The 26,223-nt window shown below is 44.3% G+C and overlaps 1 pseudogene; it reads left to right on the plus strand.

Annotated features, from left to right (window-relative positions):
• The first annotated feature begins 153 nt into the window (after positions 1 to 153).
• On the plus strand, positions 154 to 24,577 carry LOC121393782 (annotated as a pseudogene).
• Positions 24,578 to 26,223: the final 1,646 nt, after the last annotated feature.

Below are 26,223 nucleotides of genomic sequence, written 5' to 3' on the forward strand. Positions count from 1 at the left end.
TGTGCCCATGTTACTGCCTGTATGGAAAAAGCAATACAATGCAAATACATTTCAAGCCTATGAACTGTGAATAATAAGCGGATGAATTTTAAATCCAAAACCGAGAGAGAAATACACTAAAATATCGATTCCAAAAATATTTAACCGGCAGCAAGAAGACGAATAGGATTCAAGGACCCTCGAGCAGGCTACGGTCCTCATGGCAACTGTATGTATACACTGGGTGTTCCGAAAGTCAGGTAACTAGCACATCAATGTTCTGAAAATATGTATTGTCATTATATATAGCTGTTTGATATATGACATTGTACGTGACTGTAAATATACAGCTATATAATATTTGTTCTACAGTAAATGTTTATTTACTTGACTGTATTGGTTATAACACTATATATATATATATATATATATATATATATATATATATATATATATATATATATATATATATATATATCAGGACTGTTACGGGAACCAGGGCAAGAAATGGAGGATACAAGTAGGATAAAGAGAATTATTTATATATATATATATATATATATATATATATATATCTTCAGTTGCAACTTGCAGTGGGTGCTGAGCCAATTAACATTATACAAGTTTCAAATATATAGCTGCACTCCCTTAAAGGACCAGTAACATCAAATTTTTTTTTACAAAAATTCATTAGTAAACATCAAAAAATAAACACCAACACAAATTAAACTTTTAAATTGTAAAGCCTTTATTATAAAATAACTTACTGAAACTCCACTTCCGTTCTTCTGGAGAAAAGGCGAAAGGGCGACCATCCGTTCTGCAGCAGTTGATTTCTCCTCCCTGGCTATCTCTCCCGGCCGCTCTGCTCTGCCGGCAAGATGGGGCAGCAGTTCTAAGCGATACACATACATGTATCCTCCAGCCGACGTCGCCATTGCCTGCCAGTTGCTCCACACCACTTCACAGTATTGCTCCTCCGTCTCACCCTGACTTTTTTTTCCCCCGCACCTTGCAGCTTCTTTCCTTGCCGCTCGACCAGCCCGGCTCCGCCTCCAGGAAAGAGCTGCAGTCATGCCCTGCACCTGCCGCCCTGACATTTGCTCGTCTGCCCGCTGAAGTGAAAAATCCTTGTTGCTAATTGCCAACTTTGCCTTCTTCTCCCCACGCTGCCTACACTGCTCCAGGGGGGCAGCGCAGTGCGGGGGCTGGGGGTGCGGGAAGAAAATGAAAGCGCATTAGTGTAACTGCACTGTATTGAGCGCTATGTTGTGCTGAGGGAACTGCGCTTTCAGTACAAAGACATTTCTACCTCTGTACCTTCTGCGAATTTGCCTCTGAAGAGTCGGAACTTGCAACACGCACTAGTCATGGTGCGATCGCACACAGCACTGCGCACAGCATCTACTGACACGGGTGTGCACAACTTGTTGAGAAGCAAGGCAAGAAGCTGCAAGGTGCGGGGGAAAAAAAAGTCAGCGTGAGACGGAGGAGCAATACTGTGAAGTGGTGTGGAGCAACTGGCAGGCAATGGCGACGTCGGCTGGAGGATACATGTATGTGTATCGCTTAGAAGTGCTGCCCCATCTTGCCGGCAGAGCAGAGCGGCCGGGAGAGATAGCCAGGGAGGAGAAATCAACTGCTGCAGAACGGATGGTCGCCCTTTCGCCTTTTCTCCAGAAGAACGGAAGTGGAGTTTCAGTAAGTTATTTTTTAATAAAGGCTTTACAATTTAAAAGTTTAATTTGTGTTGGTGTTTATTTTTTGATGTTTACTAATGAATTTTTGTAAAAAAAAATTTGATGTTACTGGTCCTTTAAAGCCTGGTGCCAAGAACCAAAAAAACTATACTTACAATGAATGAAGGTGGTCCAAATATCCATATTTCTCAAACGGCTTTATTCCATAACTTACACCAGTGTTTTGGCTCCTGCATGGGACCTTTTCATGGCCTCAAGCAGACAATTTTTTTTTCATATTAATAACTGAACATGAAAATCAGCAACCCATAGTCATTGTCAATTGTTTGTTTGTAGTTGCTACAAACTAAAGGCTTTGAATTCTGACACCTCCAAACCATGCAGGTCCTGAAAAATCCTTAAAAGATGGCATTGTCTATGCTGGATGTGCTTCGGGTGTGCACCGTACTGGAGGACAGCCTAGATCAACTCTCCGTTCTTGGATACATCATGCCTGTCTCTTACCATGGCCGCAGTGATGTTAGTGACCATAAATAGTTGGTTGGGTATTTTTGCCTTTCTCTAAGATAAGTCTGTTTATCTGTAATAATGTCTTGTATCTCATGTTAGATAGTTGGAAATGAAATTGGAAAGATTCTAAAAACACAAAGACAACTGGAAGGGCAATTTGAAGACCTCATGGGAAAACAAGTAGAAGTTCGATCAACCTCTGCTCCCCTGTCCAGTAGATTGTTGAATCTGACAAAGCAGGTGGAAGAAACTAGTATGAATCTAAAACTAAGCAATGAGCAGTTTACTCGGGCAGTGAGACAGAGCCCTCTAACTGCTGATAATCTGAAGAAGGTCCAGGCTGACAGGTGAGGTAGATGCTTCCCTTTGTATATACTTGTAATAGTGACTAATCACTTTTATTAACATAATGATGTGCTGCTTGCTCAGTATTCAGGCACTTCTTTGGCTAGGCCAATATACAGACAACTAAACACAGAGTCCATGCAGCATGAATTTATGTACCCATGTCAGATGCAAGAAAAACATTTATCTGGCAAAAACATTGGAATATTTGTAGTGATTGCTTGGACATATAGGGGATAATATTCTCCCTGTTCTCCAGTAGAAGTCCCATAGAATGCCATACATTGTATTAGAGGAGAATGATGATAAATTGATAATCTGAGTTATCAATTAGCAAAATTAGGCTGTAATTTTGTTTAATTGCATGACCATTTTTTGGGAGTGGGATGTCAGTAATGTACCTAGAATTACTGCAAATAGATTATATTGTGCCTTCTCTCTTTTCTTTGTTCTAATAGGCAGTTTGCAGCAGATGTCATTGCAGAGATGTTAACTGAGTTGGAATCATCAGGATCATTTCACAGCCTCCAGCAAGCTGTTGCCAATGAAAAGGAAAGAAAGGCTAACTTTTATAATGTCATAACCAGGTAAATCTGTGGAAATTGTAACATTTGATTGATTGAAAGGCCACCATTCACTTCATTAAAATGGGCATGCCTTCCATCAGAAGCAGCAAGCAGGTGGAATTGTGTTTTTTTTTTTTTTGTTGGAGATAGGAATAGGCCTGGGCAGACAAGATGTGGAATTTCTTAACAGTGAATATAGGAATAATGACAAATGCTAAATATTTAAAAATTAAGCACAAAATAAGGTCATAATTTAGTAACCGTAACAAATCAAACATATTCTTTCATCATTCTACCCAGCCAGACTTACCAGGAGGTGCCACAGTGTAACATGCAATACCCGCCACTGTCTGACAATCTCACGCATGCAAAGTCTGAACTCACAGGGATGTTTATTAATTTAGTATTTTTTATTAGACTATCTTGCAATTAGCATGTGCTATAGTTATATTTTCGTTCATACTTCCTAGTAGTATCATATGACTTCAGTATCCATGAACCCAAGAGGACTCAAGGGGGTCAAGAATGATATACAGTTTCCTTATACTTGCATGTATTCTGCACATCCCCTCCTTATGCTTTTTTTCCTCTTCTAATGCTATTCTCTACTCTGCCTTCTACTTTGTATCTTCCACATGTACTTTGTCATTCTTTCACATAAGTTTTCTCTAAGTCATCTTGGGGGACACAGGGACAGTGGGGTATAGCTGGTACATCCAGGAGGGCGGGACACAACAGTAGGAAAAACTAGCCCCTCCTCTACTGGCTATACCCCCAGCAGGCGGAGCTTAGAACAGTTTTTGTTGTGTCCTCAGGAGGATAGGACGTTTAATTTTTACTCTCTTTATTATTTTAATTTTTGTCAGTTGCTTGACACCAGGGAATGCCCAGACCCTCTACACTGAGCAGAGGTTACACATAGGCATTCCCCAACGTGGGACCTGACTCCGGGGTCCTAAATCATTCAAGACCACCCAGTCTAATGCTGGTTTCCCCCCTTAGGTGGAAACTGACTGGCCGGAGGACAGAGGAGAAGGTTACAGGACTCTGTAAGTATTGAGCTGTCCTTCTCTCCTCTCATATCCCCTCTCCCTGCCTTTTAGGAGCGAGGTCTGTATCTAAGGGGCCATTCCCTGCCCCCAGGCAGCAGAGTGTGTGACACTGCCTGCATTTTCTCCCTCCCCCTCCAAGTGTGTTCTCACAGTATTGGGGTAATCCCTTGCTGTATTACCACAGGGAAAGCAGTTTCGAGTGCAGAGGGGAGGTGCTGCTCATACCTGGCAGCAGTTGTAGGGGGCACGGGAAGGAGACATATAACGCGGTTGTCTGCGGCCCAGGGGGAATTCCCTTATAACGAACTGCGCTGTTGTTAAGACTAGACCGCGCCAGCCTTTGGCGCCTTTTCGCCCCAGTTCTCGCGCGATGTAGCGCGCTCCCTCAATCGCGGCCGCCATCTTGGTTTCCACACCGGAGCCATACTGCGCACAGTAACGCAGACACTAGCTCCCGTTCTGGAGGATATTTAGAGTTACTGCGGGGCTAGGTTCCCTGCGTTCAGGGGAGAGCTCTCTGCAGGGGGCACCTACTCACAGGGGACTCCCCAAGTGTTAGGAGAAGTTGCAGCAGCGTTTTTTTCCTAAGGACACCCTCCTCTGCTGGCCCCTCACAGCACAGTCGAGCTAAGACAATTATATATATATTAATATATATTACATAGTCTATATATATATATATATATATGCTGATCTGCATTACTATATATCATGTCTGAGGGATCTGTTGACAGGCTTTTTTCCAAGGGGGCACCTGCTGCCCAAGTTAGATATTTAGCTTGTGCCACGTGCCGCAAACGTTTGCCCCCTGGGCACAAAGAGCCCCTATGCAGTAAGTGCAAACCACCTGAGCCTGATCCTGAACCTGCTCCTCCCCAGGAAGCACAAGAATGCCAGGGGGAATCATCTTCTCTGCACAGAGATTCTCCACCGACCAAGCAACCTGCCACTCCAGAGTGGGCATCACAATTAGCTTCTGGAATACCAAAGCTAGCCCAGTCACTAGACAAACTACTTTCTCATCTTGACAAACCTAAAGGGAGAGTTTCTAAACGCAGGGCTCCTTCTCCATTCGAGGAAGAGAGCGACTCCCCTCCTAGATGTTTTTCACCATCCCTACTGGACTCCGGAGACGACTTTGATCGCTCTGAAGGTGAGCTTTCATCTGACTCAGACAAGGAGGGTGACGAATCACACAAACATTCTTCTGAGTCGGTGTATGCCTTAATTACATCGGTACTTGACCCAGGGACATCATCTGACACGGCTAAGAGCCTGTTCAAACGTCATAGTAAGACTTCACCTGTTTTCCCGTCTCATTCTCAACTTGATCAGATCATACAACAGGAATGGGATACTCCAGAGAGACGTTTTCAAACAATAGAAAATTTCAGAAGCTCTATCCATTCCCTAAGGAGCTTACAGAAAAGTGGTCTATGCCACCTCCAGTGGATCCGCCGGTTTCCCGGCTCTCTAAGAATACCGCTCTCCCCGTCCCAGATGCCTCGTCTTTCAGGGATTCTATGGATAAGAAGCTAGAGAGCCTTCTACGCTCTTTGTTCTCAGCCTCTGGCACCTCTCTACGACCTGTCCTGGCCATGGCTTGGGTCAGCAGGGCGATCCAGTCCTGGTCAGACGCCCTACTCACCGCTATTGATTCCGGGGCACCCCGCCATGAACTCTCTCAATGTGTTTCCCAGATCAAGGAAGCAAATAATTACATGTGTGAGGCTTCACTCGATGCTCTTCAGGTCATCAGCAGATCATCGGCACTTTCTGTGGCAGCTCGCAGATCTCTTTGGATGAAACTGTGGTCAGCAGACGTTTCCTCCAAGAAGTCTTTAACCTCCATTCCCTTTAAAGGCAAGCTTCTGTTCGGACCTGACCTGGATAAGCGACAGGGGGCAAGAGTACCCTTCTGCCTCAGCCTAAAGCTCGTCCCTCATTCCGCAAAGGAAAATTTTTTCGTGGCTCCCAAACCAAGCACACGAGATCATCACCACCTCGACAGTCCTTTACGAACCGAGGACGTTATGTTAGTAAGCAGAGACCTCCCTGGCAGAGCAAGAAGCACACTCCCAAGGCTGGAGACAAAACTGCCTCGGCATGACTGCGTCCGCACTACAGCAGTCACAGGACCGATAGGGGGCAGGCTCGGCAGTTTCGCCGAAGTATGGACCACATTCATTCAAGACTCTTGGATTCACGAGGTAGTAACCCGAGGTTACCACCTGGAATTTTCCTCAACTCCCCCTCATCATTTCTTTATGTCCAGACTGCCACAGGACCCAAACAAAAAGACAGCTTTCCTAGGAGCAATCTCAAGCCTTCTAAGAGCGCAGGTGATCGTTCCTGTACCGGTCACAGACCTTTTCAAGGGCTACTATTCAAACCTTTTTGTAGTACCCAAGAAAGATGGATCGGTAAGGCCCATTTTAGATCTCAAGGAACTAAACAAATTTCTTCGTCATCGAAGATTCAAGATGGAATCTCTCAAATCAGTCATTGCGGCGATGTCTCCGGGACAATTTCTGATTTCTCTAGACATAAAGGATGCCTACCTTCATGTTCCCATTTTCCCTCTGCATCAGAGATATTTGAGATTTGCGTTCCAAAACTGCCACTACCAGTTCACAAGCCTTCCCTTCGGTCTAATGTCTGCCCCAAGGGTCTTTACCAAAATCATGGTGGCAGCAACAGCAGTGATTCGCAATGCCGGAGTTTCCATCACACCCTACCTGGACGACCTGCTAATCAAGGCATCCTCCTTTTTGGAAGCCCAGAGATCTCTCCAGATATCCATGGACAAGCTCCAGCAACTAGGCTGGGTTCTAAACCTAGAGAAATCTTCTCTAGCGCCCAGTCAATCTATGATCTTCCTCGGCATGCAATTCAATACGCAAACACAGAGGATTTACCTCCCTCAGGAGAAGGTCAGTCATCTTCAAGCCTTGGTAAGGTCGCTTCTCCAGAGACCTCAACACTCAGTCAAGTTCTGCATGAGGGTGTTAGGGGTCATGGTGTCCACTATAGAAGCTGTACCCTTCGCCCAATTTCATCTACGGGAGCTCCAGTGGAATATTCTGAGGGTGTGGAATATTCAGGAGATCCGACTCTCCTGCAAAACAAGAGCATCTCTCCTTTGGTGGTTGGACAACACCCATCTGTCCTTGGGAAAACCCATGGGAGAACCAGTTTGGCGCATCCTCACGACAGACGCGAGTCTATTCGGCTGGGGAGCGGTTTTCGAAGGCCACTCTGCTCAAGGTCAGTGGAACTCACGGGAGGTGAAACTGCAGATCAACCTACTCGAGATTCGTGCAATCCGTCTAGCCCTGATCCATTGGCAGCAAATTCTACAAGGTCAGGCTGTAAAGATACAATGCCACAGCGGTGGCTTATATCAACCACCAGGGGGGCACAAGAAGCAGAGGAGCACTAGACGAAGTCAATCTCATTTTCAAGTGGGCCGAGGCTCACCAGGCGCATCTGTCGGCCATTTACATACCAGGACTGCTAAACTGGGAAGCGGACTATCTAAGCAGACAATCCCTAGACCCAGGAGAGTGGTCATTGAAGGACGAAATCTTCCTCAAGATAACAAAGAGGTGGGGCACTCCAGAGGTGGATCTCATGGCGACCAGGCACAATCGAAAGGTCCCAGCATTTCTAGCTCGATACAGGGATCCACTGGCCATAACAGCCGACGCTCTAACAGCCAGGTGGCAATTCCATCTGGCCTATGCCTTTCCACCCCTGCCTCTCGTACCCAGGACTCTCAGGAAACTTCAGCAAGAGAAGACCACTCTCATCCTCATAGCACCAAGATGGCCTCGGCGTTCCTGGTACACGGATCTTCTCAACATGTCTGTAGCAGAACCTTGGACCCTGCCGCAAGACCCGGACCTTCTAACTCAAGGACCGATCCGTCACCCAAACCCAGCAATTCTAAATTTGACGGCGTGGCTTTTGAAACCATGATCCTAACCGAAAAAGGGTTTTCAAAGGCAGTAGCTAGTACTATGTGCGCAGCCAGAAAGCCGGTATCGGCAAAGACTTATTATAGAGTTTGGGCCACCTACCACCAGTGGTGCATTCGTCAAAAGACGCAGTTCAAACGATTCTCCATTCCTAACATTCTGGAGTTCCTGCAAGAGGGCCTTTCCATGGGTCTATCCCTTGGCTCTCTTAAGTCTCAAGTCTCTGCTCTATCCGTCCTTTTTCAGAAGCGAATTGCTCTGTTGCCTGATGTCAAGACTTTCATGCAAGGAGTAACACATCTGGCTCCTCCAGTTCATTCACCACCTTCCTTATGGGACCTCACCCTAGTCCTACGAGCACTTCAAGACCCTCCTTTCGAACCATTAGGATCTGTACCACTTCTCTGGCTTACCTGGAAAACTGTTTTTCTTCTGGCAATTGCCTCTGCAAGACGTGTTTCAGAACTCAGCGCACTGTCATGCAAACCGCCCTTCCTCGTTTTTCACCATGATAGGGCGGTCCTACGCACTATTCCATCATTTTTGCCTAAGGTAGTATCTGAATTTCACCTGAACCAGGAGATCACAATACCAACCTTCTGCCCATCTCCTTCCAATCCTAAGGAGAAGGCATTACACACCCTGGATCCTGTTAGAGCCGTAAAGTTCTACCTTCACAGAGTCCGTGACATTCGCAAGGTGGACTCTTTACTTGTCATCCCTTCAGGCCCCCACCAAGGAGGGGCGGCCACAAAATCGTCCATCTCACGCTGGATAAGACAAGTGATTCAACGAGCCTACGTGGCACGTGGCAAAACGCCACCAGCCAGGATCACAGCTCACTCTACTAGGGGATTGAGCAAGTCCTGGGCGTTCAGGAACCAAGCATCAGCAGAACAGCTGTGCAAGGCAGCTACTTGGACCTCTGTCCACTCCTTTTCAAAATTCTACCATTTTGATACCTTTGCGGCTTCTGACACTCGTTTTGGCAGAAAGGTGCTTCAGGCCGCAGTGGTTACTTCCACCTAGGCCTCACTCTCCCACCCGGAGGAATTAGGGGACAGCTTTGGTATGTCCCCACTGTCCCTGTGTCCCCCAAGATGACTTAGAGAAAATCTTTTTTTTAACAGTTGTTTTACAGTTTATAAAATTTTACCTGTTGACTTTGAACAAACTGTTCTAAGCTCCGCCTGCTGGGGGTATAGCCAGTAGAGGAGGGGCTAGTTTTTCCTACTGTTGTGTCCTGCCCTCCTGGATGTACCAGCTATACCCCACTGTCCCTGTGTCCCCCAAGTGACGAAAGAGAAAAAGATTTAACGGTGAGTATACAAAATCTCCTTTTCTTCTCCTTGTCCAATGTATTTTTCTTCTTTTACCATTATGTCTTTTTGGGTTACCCTTTCCAAATTGTACCATTCTGCATTCCTTTCTTCCATGTAGCTCCTATTCCAAATTACCTCCAGGGCTGCTCCTGCCATGAGGCAAGATGAGAACCTTGCTTCAAGCCTCAGGTGGCAGTAGCCCCAGGATTACCCCAATTACCTTACTTGCCTCCAGATCCAAATATACAGTTATATAGTTTAGATATTTTCCCTTCTCTATCTTATGCCCTTTCCCTATTTTCCACTCCTCTCTTGACTGACATCCAGTCCCCCTGCCTTTCCCAATGACTTACACTCCTTACCATCTATGTTAGTTTTTATAGGTATGCAGAGGGCATGTGTGCTCCTGTAATTAATTCATTATTGTATTGCAGCCATTAACCCTGTCCCTAAGTACAACCCCAATCTTGCACTTGCTGCCATTAGTACCTGTTGCTCTTTCTCCAGGTGCCTCCTTTTCAAGTACTTTCAGTTTTTCCATTTGAATAAAATTCACTACAATGCTGGCAGGAGCAAACCACAACACTACTGGGCACTCAACAGCCGGCTGAAAACTGCACTCTGTGTCCCTTTTAAAGTTGACTTCTCCTGGCATTGAAGAGCATAGTACTGATAGGAACATGAACATGTTGTGGGGCTTCAATAAGAGCAGAGAAAGCGCTAACAAAGTCAGCTATTTCGTATTTAGCAGGTGCCGATTGGGTAGTGCCAGTTTAGTTGTTTATAATGGAATTACTGAGGAGACAACAACAAACCTGGTGAGCTGGCAATTGCTTGAAAATTCCAGTTCACCAGCTGCAAAAAAAAAAAAAAATGGAATAAAGTCTATGAAGCATTTTGATGTTGGTAGAAGTATTGTTTAAATAAGTAATTGCAGGCACCAAAGTACAACTACATCTCCCTTTCCCAAGGGCTGGATACATTTGCCATGAAATTATTCATAGGGGTACAAAGTGTAAGCATGGCTTTAACCATAAAAAATAGTTTTTTATAACTAGCAATTTATTATTACATACAAAAGAAAACAGCATATAGTGGAGTAGGGAGTTCCAGAGGTTGTATATAAAGAAAATTAGAAAAAAAAGCTCCATGTATAGAAAGTACTGGTTACATCATACAATGGGTAAACAAAATAAACCAAATTAAAAAAAAAAACAAAGAAAAAGAGAACAAAAACGACATAATAGTGTAACAATGCAAGGCATATCTAGATCACAATCTTATTATGGGCATTTCAGCTGCTACAGTTTATTGACAAGGAAACATGATCTCATGGTGACCAAATGCCAGTATGGAGGTCTAGTTTATCATCTAGGAGGGCTGAAAGGTAATGCATAGATTGAATACATTTAAGCCTATCAATGACCAATGTGACAGAAAAGAAGGGGGCTTGCCAACTGAAATGGTTCTTTCCTCCAACTAACACCAGTAGCATCCCCGAAGTATCCATCATAGTTAACAATTCCACTATCACCCCCTCTCCCCAGGCCTGGTGCCTTGGGGTTATCCTAGATTCTGCCCTGTCATTCACTCCTCATATCAAGTCACTTATTAAATCATGTCACTTCCACCTAAGGAACATATCCAAAATACGATCATTTATCACCCAAGACGCTGCCAAAATTCTTATTCACTCTCTCATCATATCGCGTCTAAACTACTGTAACTCTCTTTTAATTGGCCTCCCCCTCCAGAGACTGTCACCTCTCCAGTCCATAATGAACACTGCTCCGAGGCTCATACACCTCAGCCACCGCTCCTCCTCTGCCTCGCCATTCTGTTAATCCCTGCACTGGCTTCCGTTACCTTTCAGAATCAAATTCAAATTAATGACACTGACTTTCAAAGCACTTCACAACTCTGCTACACCCTACATCTCTGAACTCATCTCTATATACTCACCCACTCGCTTACTACGCTCCTCTACTGACCTGCTACTCAACTCTTCTCTCATTACCTCCTCACATGCTCGCATTCAAGACTTTGCAAGGGCTGCACCCCTCCTCTGGAACGCTCTCCCACGGTCTGTCCGACTTTCTCCCAACCTTTCTGCTTTCAAAAAATCTCTGAAAACGCACTTCTTTCGAGAAGCCTACCCTCACTCTGCTTAACTACCAAACGCAACACCACATACAATACCACATTTCTCACCCACTTACTTCGATCTTGCCCACTCCCACACCTTGTGTATTACTCCCTTCCCTTTAGACTGTATGCCTATGCATAGTGCCTTCCTCACCTTTTTGTACCTGTATTGATTGTGATGTTTGTTACTCCATATATTCTATATATGTAATTTGTGTGATGTAGTTGTATAATCACATTTACTTTACAGTGCTACGCAATATGTTGGCGCTATATAAATACATGTTAATAATAATAATAATAATAATAATGTAAAGCAATGACCCAGCGGGAAACTGCCAGGATTTGAGAAACATGTTTGCGTGGCCGTAAAGCAAGTTTAGGATAGGGTAAGGATAATAAAGCTGATTTTATTATTATTAACATTTATTTATATAGTTTAGGAAGAAGTCAGCAAGCACTCCGGAAACCTCTTGTAGTGAGTAAAAGTTATTGCTTTATTTCAAAATACATTAAAACCATTGCATCCTGACGCGTTTCGTATCTAAGCGATACGTAGTCATAGGCATCATTTATTTATATAGTGTCAACATATTTTGCAGCGCTGTAAAGTAAATGTGTTTATACAACTAAATCACATGAATTACATACATAGAACATATGGAGTTACATATATTACAACCAATACTGGTACAAAAGGTGAGGAAGCCCCTGTTACAATCTAAAGGGAAGGGAATAAGACAGAAGGTGTGGGAGTGGGCAAGATCAGAATTAAGTGGGTGAGAGATGTAGTACTGTATGTGGTATTGCATTTGGTAGTTAAGCAGAGTGAGAGTAGGCGTCTCGAAATAAGTGCGTTTTAAGAGATCTTTTGAAAGCAGAAAGGTTGAGAGAAAGTCGGACAGACCTCGGGAGAGCTTTCTAGAGGAGGGGTGCAGCCCTTGCAATGTCTTGAATGATTAAATAGTAGGTTCAATGGTTACCCCAATAATCTAAGAGGCCATTTGATAAACTTCATTCCAGAGGGCTGAAACAATAGGGCAATGCCAGCAAGCGTGAAGGTAGTCTCCTCTAACCGAGCAGCCCCTACCATAAACTGTAAGATTTTTTAGGGTATTGATGCTCATTATAATTATCTCTGTTTGCATTTTCTCCAGAGAAGAAAATGGGAGAAAGAAAATCAAATCACTCCAGAAGCAAATACAGGAAGTCAAACAGGAGAAAGAACTGGAAATGCAGGTATGATGCCAAGGGCACAAATTCTAATATCAGAAGTTCTACATTTCATTGTACTAGTACTAAGGTTTTGTGTCATGTTCTGTAGGTGTTGTTTCATGGCCCTCTAATATTTTGTAATTTCCAATGCCCAATATAGTCTGCTTTTCTTGTGTCATCTGAAACTGAAGTAATTGCTTGCCTTTTTTCCCACTGAACAATTCATAGCATTTTTTTATATATGAAACTCGTTTTTCCAAGATTTTATATTATAAGAATAACTTCTTTCCTTAGAGCCGCAGTGAACTTATTGCTCACCTGAAGGATCAAGTGCAAGAAATGAAAGCCAAAACTAGCATAGAAGGCAAGTATGTCAAGAAAGACACAGACCTGATGATCTCCCAGACTCAAAGAAAGTGCGGCATTGCAGAGGCAGAGCTTCAGACTGAGCTTCAGGTTAGCAAGAGTCCAGAAACCACAAAACAGCACTGCATACAAACTCTATGGCTTACTTAGAATCAAGTGTCCAAAATTCACACTCAATATGTAAATTGGCATCAGCTTTGGTAAATTGCACACAAGTAGTGGCCATGGTTGAATTGTAAAAATGGAGGTGTACATTGCATCAGTTCTGAAGTGGAACAAAACTTCATTAAGTCCAAGTCAGATACTTGTGTAGGTGAAAAGCAAAAAGGGGTTACCTTTAGCTAGAACACCTTTGCAGGGCAGTTGTTGAGTCCAAAGTACCTTGCACCTAATGCAACATAGCAGATAGAAGTAGGATTTTAGTGTTAAGTGCAGGTAAATGGTGATTTTACATCCGTTTGTCATTTTGGAGCATTCCACTACTGGTATGATAGTATTATTTCACCATGTGATGAATGTGTGCACTTTAAAAGACATTATACGTATTGGCATTTATCATTGTACAAGTTGAGATTAAAGGTCTCCCCAAAACTTCAGAAAGATAAAATTCTGTATCCATTATGATCCTAAAGGTCACTCTACATGATTGGCCTCTTCTTAAATGCTGACTTTGCAAATATTCTTGTTATGGTATTTACCTTCTAATGAGTTAGAAAAAGACCATAAAATGTAAATACAAATTCTTTGTGGGAAACAATTGCTGATATTAATAGGCTTTTTTTTTTTTGCTGGCACCACACAGGTTCTTGTGGAGAACAGGGGCATGGCTCAATAAATAATTGTTGCAGAAGTGAATTTTAGGTGTGATGAATGTTTATATATTGTTGTTCTTCTAAAGTATAGTTCTTGACATAATACAATTCCTGCTTGTTTCCAAGACTAACAATTGCCAACAGCTGATACTCACTTTCGCTTCTCAAATCAGCGTGGGCAGATTTGTTGACAGGAATTGAATGCATTTGCACCCCCATTGCCCCTAGTTTATACATTCTTTATAATATTGTCTAAAGAGACAGATTGAATAACCAACGGCATGACAGCACAGTCAAGTTATTTTGTTATCCTGCTCTAACTTAATTTATTTTACAGAGGGTCAAGGAAAAAGTGGATGAGGAGATAAGAGTGCACATAGAGATTGAGAATTTTCTCAGGCAACATCAACAGGTGAGTGACATGCACTTGTTGATATAAATCAGTGGGACAATTACACTTTATTCAATGTTGGCAGGCCAAATTGTATTAAAGTTACAGTGCCATACAAAGAAGGGCTTCTGACTCATGAATAAGTTGTGGACCGGGTCATGTTTGGGAGGGATTGGGTTAGGGTCAGGTGCAGGGCGTATTTTTGTGGACCCACACATCTCTAATTCAGCTGATAAACAAGCCACTGCTAAAAACTAATCTTTAGAAACCTTATTATTCATATAAAGCACACATATTCTCCAGCCCTTTAAAAATGATACATCATGTACATTAGTCCCTGTCCCAGTGGAGATTACAAAATAAGGTCCCTTTCAAATAAATTGCTTAACTAGCACACAGCTTTTTCTCATACTCTGTATCACATCCATTAATCCTGCAGATTTTTTTTCTAGTAATGTATGGCTAAAAAATGCAGGCCAATTATAAACCCCTATGCTCACATCAGCGATCCTCCTTGCCTGCACCCAGCCCCATTCCATTGGCCCAGGTACACACAGAGTTTGCATCTATGACTTATATCCTAATAAGTGACATATCAAAGAATCTTTGAAGAAAGAGGAGGAGTGGCTGCCCTCAATCCCTAACCCCAGCTCTGATCAGAATCATTTTAAATAATATAAAATATTAAATCTCTTGATGACCTGACTGGGATTTCACTATTACCTAAAGGATAACTAAATCATAACTAAAAAATGTTGTACATTATGTTTTGAGCTTCTGTACCAGCCCAAGGCAACCACAGCCCTTTAGCAGTAGAGATATGTGTCTCCAAAGATGCCCCAGTAGCTCCCCATCTTCTTTTCTGCTGATTCACTGCAATGCTCTGTGTTGCTGTCACTTACTGAGTTTAGGGATCAACTCACAATATACAGTACACATAGAATATAAATGTCACAGTATAAGGCTGATTAGTCATTAATACAGATAATTACTACTCCTTAAACAGCAATTTGGCAGGTTTTAGGTGGTGAATTTGAGTTCTTAAAGGGCCAGAGTATGATAAATCTTAAAAATCAAATTACATTTTTTTAAAAAAAACCTGGAAAATTCTAATTTCGGGTTCTCAATTTGACCCTTGATAAATCTGCCCCTTGGTGATAGTGGAATACACCACCTTTTTGGTAATGGCTTATAAGCCAATTATGATAATGAGGTCTGATACTCTGGTGGGATCCACGGCCCCCATCTTTATCTTCATCTTTTTCCATAACAAATCTATTGATGAGAGAAGACAAAGCACAAACTAATGGGGAATGTCAGCCAAATAAAAAAAATGTGGCATCGAGGGCTTCTGTATATATTCTGATCTTTTCCTGTGGGTTTTGAAGGAACAGCTGGTCATCCTTTAGTTACTGCATTTCTGCATTATGCAGCACTTGCATAGGAAACCGTTACATCAACTATATATAATATTAATAACTGGTGTACACCACTACTAGGAACTGGAGCAGAAGCTTGAATACTGGATGGAAAAGTATGATAAAGACACAGAAGAAAAACAGGCTGAGCTAAATTCTCTAAAGGCCTCCAGAGCACATGACCTCGCCCTTCTGCAGGAGATGGCCACAAAGGTATGTAAGAGAGTGGAGGAATTAAATTCTGCATTATGTAACATTTCAGCAGCAATATCTTCATCTCTTTGTGGGAAGGTATGGTTATCCGTCTGGCCTGTGTCAATATCCATGCTGGTGTCCCTGCATTAGACACAAAAAGCTCCACTAGACCCCGCAACTCCCCACTGATGTTGATGGCCAAGCTGGCCCAATTATCATGCTATATTTTCTCTCTGCAAAACTTGTAACCATGTGGTGATGGACCTCTCTTCTTCTAAAATTTGCAGTACAATGCTGGTCCTTAGTACGAACGTTTTTTTTCCCCTATGCATAAATCATTGTTCCTTGTACACTCTAGCATGGCACAATCCAAAACTAGATTGGGTTCTAGAAATCATGTAATCATTTGGACTGAGAAGTGTTGACAGCATGTATTCATACCAAAATCCATGTTTATTTTCAGTCTCATTTCCCTTAGTAGAATTTTTAAAGCTTCCAGTCTCTTTCAGTGTAAAGACTTTGAGAAGGTGATAATTGAAGATCGATTGGAGAAGGAGAAAGCACAGCGGCAGAAGATACAGGAAAACAGGATTTTTGATACTCACCGTTAAATCTGTTTCTCTGTGGTCGATAGGGGGACACAGGGACAATGGGGTTAAGCTCCACCCTCCAGGAGGCAGGACACTTATTCAAATGAAAAAAGGGGGCGTGCCAGTACTGCGGCTTAACCCCAGGCTAGAGCCAATGTATTCAGTTGGTACCAAAGACCTGCTAACCAAAAAGAACTAAGGAATGCTCATAGGAATATTAACGGCAGAACAGATAACTCAGGAAGAAAATCCACCCAAACCAAACTGGTCAAAACTCGCATAGGGCGGGAAGCCCTGTGTCCCCCTATCGACCACAGAGAAACAGATTTAACGGTGAGTATCAAAAATCCTGTTTTCTCTGTTGTCTCAAGGGGGACACAGGGACTATGGGGACTTAACAAAGCAGCCCCAGAACAGCAGGGTGGGAGCGAGATAAAAAGAGACACATTATTGCACTACTGAGTGCAACACCTTGCGGCCAAAAGCGGCTTCCGCAGAGGAAAACGTGTCAATTTTGTAAAATTTTGTGAAGGTGTGAACGGAGGACCAGGTAGCAGCTCTGCAGATCTGGTCCAAGGAAGCCAAGTTGCGCCAAGCCCAGGAGGCTCCAACCGACCTCGTGGAATGGGCTCGGACGCCCTCAGGCGGAGATTTACCTTTGGCTAGGTAAGCCTGACGAATGGTCTCCCGTAACCATCGAGCAATGGAAGTCTTGGAAGCAGCCAGACCTTTGCGGGCTCCGGAAGGCAGGACGAACAGATTTTGAGACAGTCGAAAATCCTTGGATCGTTGAATATACCAGCGCAGCGCTCGAACAACGTCCAGACCATGAAGTCTACGCTCCTTGTCGTTCTTGGGATCAGGGCAGAGCGAAGACAATACAATCTCCTGATTAATGTGAAAGGACGACACCACCTTAGGCAGAAAGGACGGTAAGGTGCGAAGCACCGCTTTGTCTTTGTGAAAAACAAGGAAGGCAGGATCGCAAGATAAGGCGCTGAGCTCAGAGACTCTCCGAGTAGATGAGATTGCCACAAGGAAGACAACTTTCCAGGTAAGCCATTGTTCAGGAACAGTCCCGAGAGGCTCGAAGGGGGGATCCAACAGAGCGTCCAAAACAGTATTCAGGTCCCAGCCGGGAACCGGTGGACGGAAGGGAGGACTGATGTGCGCTACGCCTTGGAGAAAGGTGCGGACGGAGTCATCCAGAGCCAAACGGTGTTGAAACAATACGGAAAGAGCTGAGACTTGAACCTTTAAAGAACTGAGTTTCAGGCCCAACTGCAGCCCCCGTTGAAGAAAGGACAGTACTCTAGGGACGTTACAGTCAGTGAAGGAAAAAGGGCCGGTGATGGGAATGGCGGTCTCGTTGCACCAATTCCAATAGTTGCGCCAAACTCTGTGATAAGCTTTAGAGGACGTAGGCTTGCGTGATTGCAGCATAGTAGCAATGACATCCTCCGCTATTCCCTGTCGTTTCCAGATGGCCGCCTCAATAGCCATCCCGTCAAAACGAAGAGGCCCGGGTTGTGGTGGTAGATGGGGCCCTGGCGGAGTAGGTCGGTCCTGAGGGCTAAGCGAACTGGCGGAGCTACGGACATGTCCCGGAGATCCGAGAACCAGGTTCTTCTGGGCCAGAAGGGAGCGATGACCATGACAGTGGCCGGAGACCGCTTGATCTTCTTTAGCACTCGTGGGAGCATGGGAAGAGGTGGGAAGACGTAGGCCAGGTCGAATAGCCAACGTTGAGTCATGGCATCCACCCCGGCAGCGAGAGGATCCCGTGAGCGAGCGAAGAAGGTGTTCACTTTGCGGTTGGTCCTGGAGGCCATGAGGTCGATTTGAGGACGCCCCCAACGATGAACGAGGTCCGCAATGGCTTCCGGGTGAAGTTCCCATTGCGGCTGAGAAAATCGGCTCGTGTGTTGTCGACTCCCGGGATGTGAATGGCTGAGAGTCTTGCCGCATTCGATTCTGCCCAACCCAGAATCTGTTGAACCTCCGCCAACGCTGCTCTGCTGCGGGTTCCTCCTTGGCGGTTGATGTAGGCGACTGTGGTGGAGTTGTCGCTTTGGACTCTGATCGATTTGGCCCGAAGAAGAGGGGACCAGTGCCGGAGCGCCAACTTTACAGCGCGGAGTTCCAGGACGTTTATGGAGAGTTTGGACTCCGCGGGAGACCATAGACCTTGTGCGGATAGGGAGTCGAATGTGGCGCCCCACCCTAGAAGACTGGCGTCGGTCGTGAGGATCGTCCAATCCGGCGTCGCCCAGGATTGACCCCTGGCGAGATTGCTGGGCTTGAGCCACCACTGGAGAGATAGCCTGGTGGATGGCAGGAGAGTCATCTTCTGAAGGAGAGATCCCCCCTTCCAGGCAGTGAGAATGTTGGCTTGAAGTGGGCGTAGGTGAAGTTGAGCAAAGGGCACCGCCTCTATGGTGGACACCATCGAACCCAGGACTTTCATGGCCAGGTGGACAGAGGGGGACTGAGAATGCAGTAGGAGTCTGGTCAGAGAGTGTAGTTTCTCCTGTTTCTCGAGGGGGAGAAGGACACGTTGTGTGAGAGTATTGAACTCGAGACCCAGGAAGGTCATCTGGTGACTGGGCAGGAGGTTGGATTTCTTCCAGTTGATGGTCCAACCAAACTCCTGTAGAAGGACAATTGCTCGTCGGAGATTCTCCTTGCTCCTCTCCGCTGTGCTGGCCTTGAGGAGCAGGTCGTCCAGATAAGGGGTCACCGAGATCCCCTGAAGGCGCAACGCTGCGGCCGTCACCGCCATGAGTTTGGTGAACACTCTGGGGGCTGACGTGAGACCGAAGGGGAGCGCCACAAACTGGAAGTGATGATTCTTGAAGGCGAACCTCAGAAACCGATGATGAGGAGGCCAAATAGGAACGTGAAGGTAAGCATCCTTGATGTCGAGGGACATCAGAAATTCCTTCGACTCCATGCCCCGAATGACTGATCGCAGGGTTTCCATTTTGAAATGAACCGAGCGAATGTACTTGTTGAGGAACTTCAGGTCTAGTACCGGCCGGAAGGACCCGTCTTTCTTGGGGACTAGAAAGAGGTTGGAGTAGAAACCGGAGAAAGTCTCTGACGGGGGCACCGGTACAATGACCCCACTTTGTTCCATCTTGGAGATGCAATCCAGGAAGGCCCGGCCCTTGGAGGGACTGGTTGGAATGCTGGACATGAGGAATTTTCGTGGGGGAAGGGACGAAAAATCGAGATGATAACCCTCTGTGATGATCTCGTTGACCCAGGCGTCTGAGGAGTGTCGACTCCACACCTCCCGGAATTGCAGAAGTCTTCCCCCCAAGGACTGCTGCGGTTCCGGAGGGGATGGCCCGTCAGCCTGAAACTGGCTTGTCGGAGGAAGACTTGTTCTGGAATTTAGAATTTTTCCAAGTTGGGCGTCCCTTATCAGAAGGTTTGGAGCGAAAGTTGGAGCGTCGAGGCGGACTGTATCTTCTTGAAGATCGTCCAGATTGGCCACGAAAAAATTTCCTTTGACGAAAGGACTGAGTAGGTCTATTCTTAGCTTGTGGAAGGAACGTGCTCTTTCCCCCAGTGGCTTGGGAAATAATTTTCTCGAGTTCCTCACAGAAAAGTCTCTGTCCCTTGAAGGGAATAGAAGTTAGGGACTTCTTAGAGCTGAGGTCAGCAGACCAATTTTTTAACCAGAGAGTTCGCCTAGCGGCTACTGATAGAGCTGAAGTCCGTGCGGTGATCTGTGCGGTGTCTAGAGTGGTTTCGGAAAGATAGGCCGATGCCTCAGAGATAGATTGAACAGACGAGACTAGGTCCACTCTGGGAACACCCTCCTGGATATCAGTAAGGAGAGAGTCGGCCCATGCTTGAATGGCTCTGGCTACCCAGGCCGATGCCAGGACTGGGCGAAGGGTAGAACCGGCCGAGGAGTAAACGGCTTTTAGAAAACCTTCAAGACGTCGGTCAGATGGGTCTTTGAATGCCGCCGCGTCTGTGACTGGAAGTGTAGTTGATTTTGACAAACGAAAAACAGGGGCATCAACTGTGGGAGGCATAGACCACTTGTCAACCAATTCCTTAGGAAAAGGGTAGGATTTGGAGAACTTGCGAGTGGCTTGAAATTTTCGTTCAGGATAATTCCACTCTTCTTGTATGATAGCTAGGAGCTGATCGTGGGATGGAAAACAGATGGAGGATTTGTGTTGTCTTTTGAACAAGCTGGAGGATTGAGCTTGTTCCTTTGACTGAGAAACCTTCAACACATCAGACACACCCTTGATGATATGTTCAATATCGTGTTGAACCTCATGGCCCTTAGCCTCCTCTTCAAGTTCCTCTTCATCCTCCGACGACAGTTCGGAGGGGAGGAGTTCACCCTCTGAATGAGAGGAATCCCCACCTGCGGTTGAACCATCAGAGGGAGTATGGGTCCCAGTGTGTGCTTTGGAAGGCTCTGGTCTCTTGCGTTTTGCGCTGGATCTGTGGCCCAGTCTGGATAAGGCTTTCCCCAAATTATCTGCAATGGCAGGTAGATGTTGAAGGGAGGCTAGAGACTGTGAGAGTTGAAGAGCCCACAGAGGAGCAGGGGGTTCAGAAGAGGGCCCAGCTGCGCTGTCTTGAGGAGTGTCATCTCCCGATGGGGGACCCGGTTCTGTGTGAGGAAAATTAGAGCCCCCTGAGACAGGTACAACAGCAGCACCCTTGGAGCAAGATCTGCAGAGAGGATCCCCCTGCCCCCCTGGTATTTTGGATTGGCAATTCTTGCAGGCAAAATAGGTGATCTGTCCTGCTGTTGCTGGTGCTCTGCCCCCCCCCGCCCTGGGGAATAGTCCCCCAGACTTACCTTCTGCCATGAGCAGTGCCTGTGGTACCTGCTGAAAACACTGGCTGTGTGCACTAAAGAGTGATGATTCTTGCAAAGGGTTAAGCAGCTTGTTCCCCAATCACTATAGAGCGCTGCCCAGGAGATGCGCTCCAAAAACGGCCACTTTTGAGGCAGAAACAGGGAGAGAAAAGAGGAATGTGCGCAGGTGAATGGAAGCACAAGAAAATGGCCGCCGCATAGCAAAAGGGCGCGATATGCGGCGTGAAAGAGAGGCTTGGAACGCGGTTCCGCCCCTTTCCCTGCCATGCGTTCCAGAGGAAGCGCGCCGAAGCGCCAATGGCCCCAAATGAATTGAGGAGCCAGTAGAAACACCCCCTGAGCAGCGTAAAGGGGGAAAAAAAAAAAAAAAAAACCGACCCTAGAAGGATGAAAGTCCCCCAGAGAGGGGGGGGGGAGGGAGGCACATCAGTCGACCTAGGAGACAAGGCAGCACGGACCCTACGCAGCACAACAGCCAGAGCAGGATTAGAAGGGTAGGGGGGAGAGCAACCAAGGTGAGATGAAAGTAATGCTTTGTACTCACATGCAGCCGCACTGTAAGGCCCTCTGCTCTCCCTCAAGGAGTGCAGGTATGCCTAACCGAGTCTGGTATAGCCTAGAGGCAAGGGAATGACTCCAGTGGGGCTCCCACGGAGGGGGTGTACGCAACAGAAACAGGTATCCCTGATTGTGGTAGCACCCCTGTCTACTTGAAGCTTGAAAGCTTGGAGCTTGCAGGATGTCCATCCTCCTAGTAAGCAGGACACTTAAAAACTGAATACATTGACTCTAGCCTGGGGTTAAGCCGCAGTACTGGCACGCCCCCTTTTTTCATTTGAATAAGTGTCCTGCCCCCTTGAGACAACAGAGAAATGAAGGAATTAACAAGCGTCATCAAAGTAAGAAACTCACCTTTTCTATTAAAGGGGTGGTTCACTTTTTAAGTTAACATTTAGTATGTTATAGAATAGCCAGTAGTTCTAAGCAACCTTTCAACTGGTCTTCATTATTTTTTTATAGTTTCTTTTACCTTTTCTTATGACTCCTAGCTTTCAAATGGGTTTCACTAACCCCATTTAAAAACAAATGCTCTGTTAGGGTAGGGGCACACGGCGCGATTTCGCCGCGATTCTGCGCTGGGCGAGTTGTCGCTGCGTTTTTTAAGCCGAAATAGCTTTGTTAACTTTGGCGCTGGCGTCAATGCAAATCGCGGCGAAATCGCTGCGCTAATTCACACGCGGCGATTCGTTTTCTATTGTCGCCCGAAGTTGCCTCGCTGGGCGTTTCCGGGCGACAGTAGAAAAAGAATCGCCGCGTGTGAATTAGCGCAGCGATTTCGCTGCAATTTGCATTGACGCCAGCGCCAAAGTTAGCAAAGCTATTTCGGCTTAAAAAACGCATCGACAACTCGCCCAGCGCAGAATCGCGGCGAAATCGCGCCGTGTGCCCCTACCCTTAGGCTACAAATGTCTGGTTATTGCTAAATGTTATTACTCATCTTTCTATTCAGGCCCTCTCCTAATCATATTCCAGTCTTTTATTCAAATCCATGCATGGTTGCTAGGGTAATTTGGACCTTATCAACCAGATAGCTGTAATAGTAATTTGCAGAGCTGCTGAATAAAAAGCTAAATAACACAAAACCACCATTAATAAAAAATGAAAAGCAACTGCAAATTGTCTCAGAATATCACTCTCTACAATGTACTAAATGTTAACTCCTTTAATATGTTACTATAATCTTAAAGGATAAGTAAACCTGCAGAAAAATCATCTTAAAATCCCAGAAATAATCTCCTTGAAATGCATTAGAACATGAAGGGACTGTGAGAAAAAAAAAAAAAAAAAAAAAACCTAAATCCGGGAAAACGTAAAATCAGGGGAAGAAAAATTGGGAATAGACTGTAAAGGTCTTCCATATGAGTGCAGCCTGAGGGGGAAAAAAAGTACACAATACAGCAATGCAATAAAATATAACAATGTGACGATAACTGCCCAATTTAGCCATTACATGGATCATCTTAGTCAATACTACCCGCTTTGCAAAAAAGAGCTCAGTGATATTACCCCCCCCCTTGTGGCCACTGGCTGATCCTTCCTAATGACACATCTCCCCAAAATGTTTTCCCACTTGCAATAAAGCAAATCACCAATGGGAAAACATAGGTGGCACTTTTTTTTTTTAAAGTTGCCTTGTGAGGATCAATTGGGCGGCTTCAGAAAAAAGAAGAGCAACTTAATCAGCCCATTAGCTCACTTTATTCAGCTTTGAAAAAGGGAACTGGATGTTATAAAATGTTCAATCTTCATTAGCCAATGGAGAGAACACCTTTACACAATTCCTGTTTATACAAAAAGTTTACAGTATAGCTTTAATTGGCTAACACAGTACAAAAAAAAACTCAACTTGAGACAATGAACAAATAAACACAGGCTGATGAACAATATCCCGAATTATTAGCCATGGGAATAATAAAAGTAGTGACAATTAAAACACAGGTTTATATATTATCAGTAGCATAGTGTGCCTGCATCTAGTAAGCCACTAAGAAGATGCACAAAGTTTTTCTTTCTTTATTCATGCAATAGAGAAATCCACTCTCATAGTTATATAGAGGCAGCTCAGATATATTATATTATAGTCATGAAATGTAAATAAAGCTGGGCTGTGGCAGGTGCCTGAGGGTACCATATATTATATATATATGGACAGTACGCATGGCATCACGATATGCGGCATTAAATTCTGTGGTATAGATAGATATAAATAGACAGAGATATAAATAGATAGATGATAGAGAGATTTATATAGACATATAGTTTTACTGCTGTGAAGTTCCATTAGTAAAAAAAAAAGACCATAACATTTTTCCGTATCTGTTTAGCTCCAGGCATGGTGGAGAGGTATGATGGTGCGGAGAGGTTTGGGAAGCTACAAGAAAACAAAAAGCAAATCGGCAAGGAAAAAGGCAAGAAAGGCAAAGCCAAAAAAGGTGGCAAAAAGAAATGATCTCTTCCTTGTTTCTTCCCATCTGTCAAGAAGCATACAATAATTAGCAAATGTACAGTTCACAAGGTTCTAGTGAAGAATAAATGATATTGATAGAATAAAAGGTGCTATGAACAAAAATATGCATGGGTCATTTTGTTACACAACCTCATAACGAAGCATTAACACACACCACACAAAAATGACAACTTAGCATGTTTAAAACTGCAGCTTTTAATTCAAATTACCACAGTTATTGCAGAACATGTCCATGAACATAGGGGAATTTGAATAGAAACTACTACATATAGTAACATTTATATATATATTTTAACATTCTTAAAATGCGGAATGTATTTACAGTAACAAACAAGTAGCGGGTGCCTTATAAATGGCTTTAAGCTGTACATTTACAAGATTGCGGTTCAGATCCATCTCTGCAGACTTCTCATCTGTACACTTATCAATATTCCATTTTATTCCGTTAGTCAACATAAAAACAATGCGGGCAAATAGTATTGTTGGAGCATCTTCAATTGAAAATACAAGCAGTTCTACAACACAAAAGTACATACAAAATAAACTCCTATTTGCCACTTTCCAAGATGGTTACCCTCTGTTTAGCCATATTCATTTTTAGGGTTTAGTTCTCCTTTAAGTAGCACAGATGTTTCATCACTGATATAGAATCAATGTAGCATCATACTCAAAAGCTAAACCACTAAATGATCTACAAATACTGGAGAAAACGAGGGGTTCTTCTTAAAGGAGAAGGAAACCCTGTAGAAAATGTATCTATGTGGGGTGGGGGGTGCAGGTTTTTTCTACAGGGTTTCCTTCTCCTTTAAATCTTGTTTTATTACCCGGTTGCCTCTTTAAAATAACGCTTTAATACACAATTTGATTTCATTATCTCCTAAAATGTTGAAATTTATAGGACAAGAAATGTACTGCACGTTGGATTAGTCAAAAAGAGAATAAAAAGGTTAGGGGGAGAAAATGCTTTTATAACCATATGTAGAGCACAAATACCGTACTAGCGGACTGCTGATACCCAGTTCATTTATGGGGGCACATTTAATTAGGGTCGAATATCGAGGGTTAATTAACCCTCGATATTAGACCGTCTACGTTAAATCCTTCAACTTCGAATATCGAAGTATTTAGCGATATTCATTCGATCGAATCGAGCGATTCGAAGGATTTTAATGCATCGATTGAACGATTTTGCTTCAATCAGAAATTGCCTAGAAAGCCTATGGGGACCTTCCCCATAGGCTAACATTGATGCTCGGTAAGTCTTAGGTGGCGAAGTAGGGGGTCGAAGCTTTTTTTTTTAAAGAGACAGTACATCGACTATCGAATAGTCGAACGTTTTTTAGTTCGAATCGTTAGATTCGAAGTCGTAGTCAAAGGTCGAAGTAGCCAAAAAAAATACTTCGAAATTCGAAGTATTTTTTATTCCATTCCTTCACTCGAGCTAAGTAAATCTGCCCCATAGTCATTGTCTGGCACCCTAGGATTGTATATTAGTGTGTGAACTGCTTGCAATTCTTTATAAATATATACATAAAAGATATTTGTAGCCTTAAATGTTTCATATATATTATATACTGTCAGTGTTACAATACTTACTGAAACTATTACTGCCCCTTCTGCAGGCTCTAATAATGTGCAGAGAAGTAAAGGCAAGGCTAAGCACTGCAGGATAAACATAAAGAACAGGTCTAGACACCAAATCTGGTTTTTCACACCAACCCACTGCTAGAAACTCACTAAGATGTGCC

The sequence above is a fragment of the Xenopus laevis genome, chromosome 5L (genome assembly GCF_017654675.1).
Source record: "Xenopus laevis strain J_2021 chromosome 5L, Xenopus_laevis_v10.1, whole genome shotgun sequence".
Lineage (NCBI taxonomy): Eukaryota > Metazoa > Chordata > Amphibia > Anura > Pipidae > Xenopus > Xenopus laevis.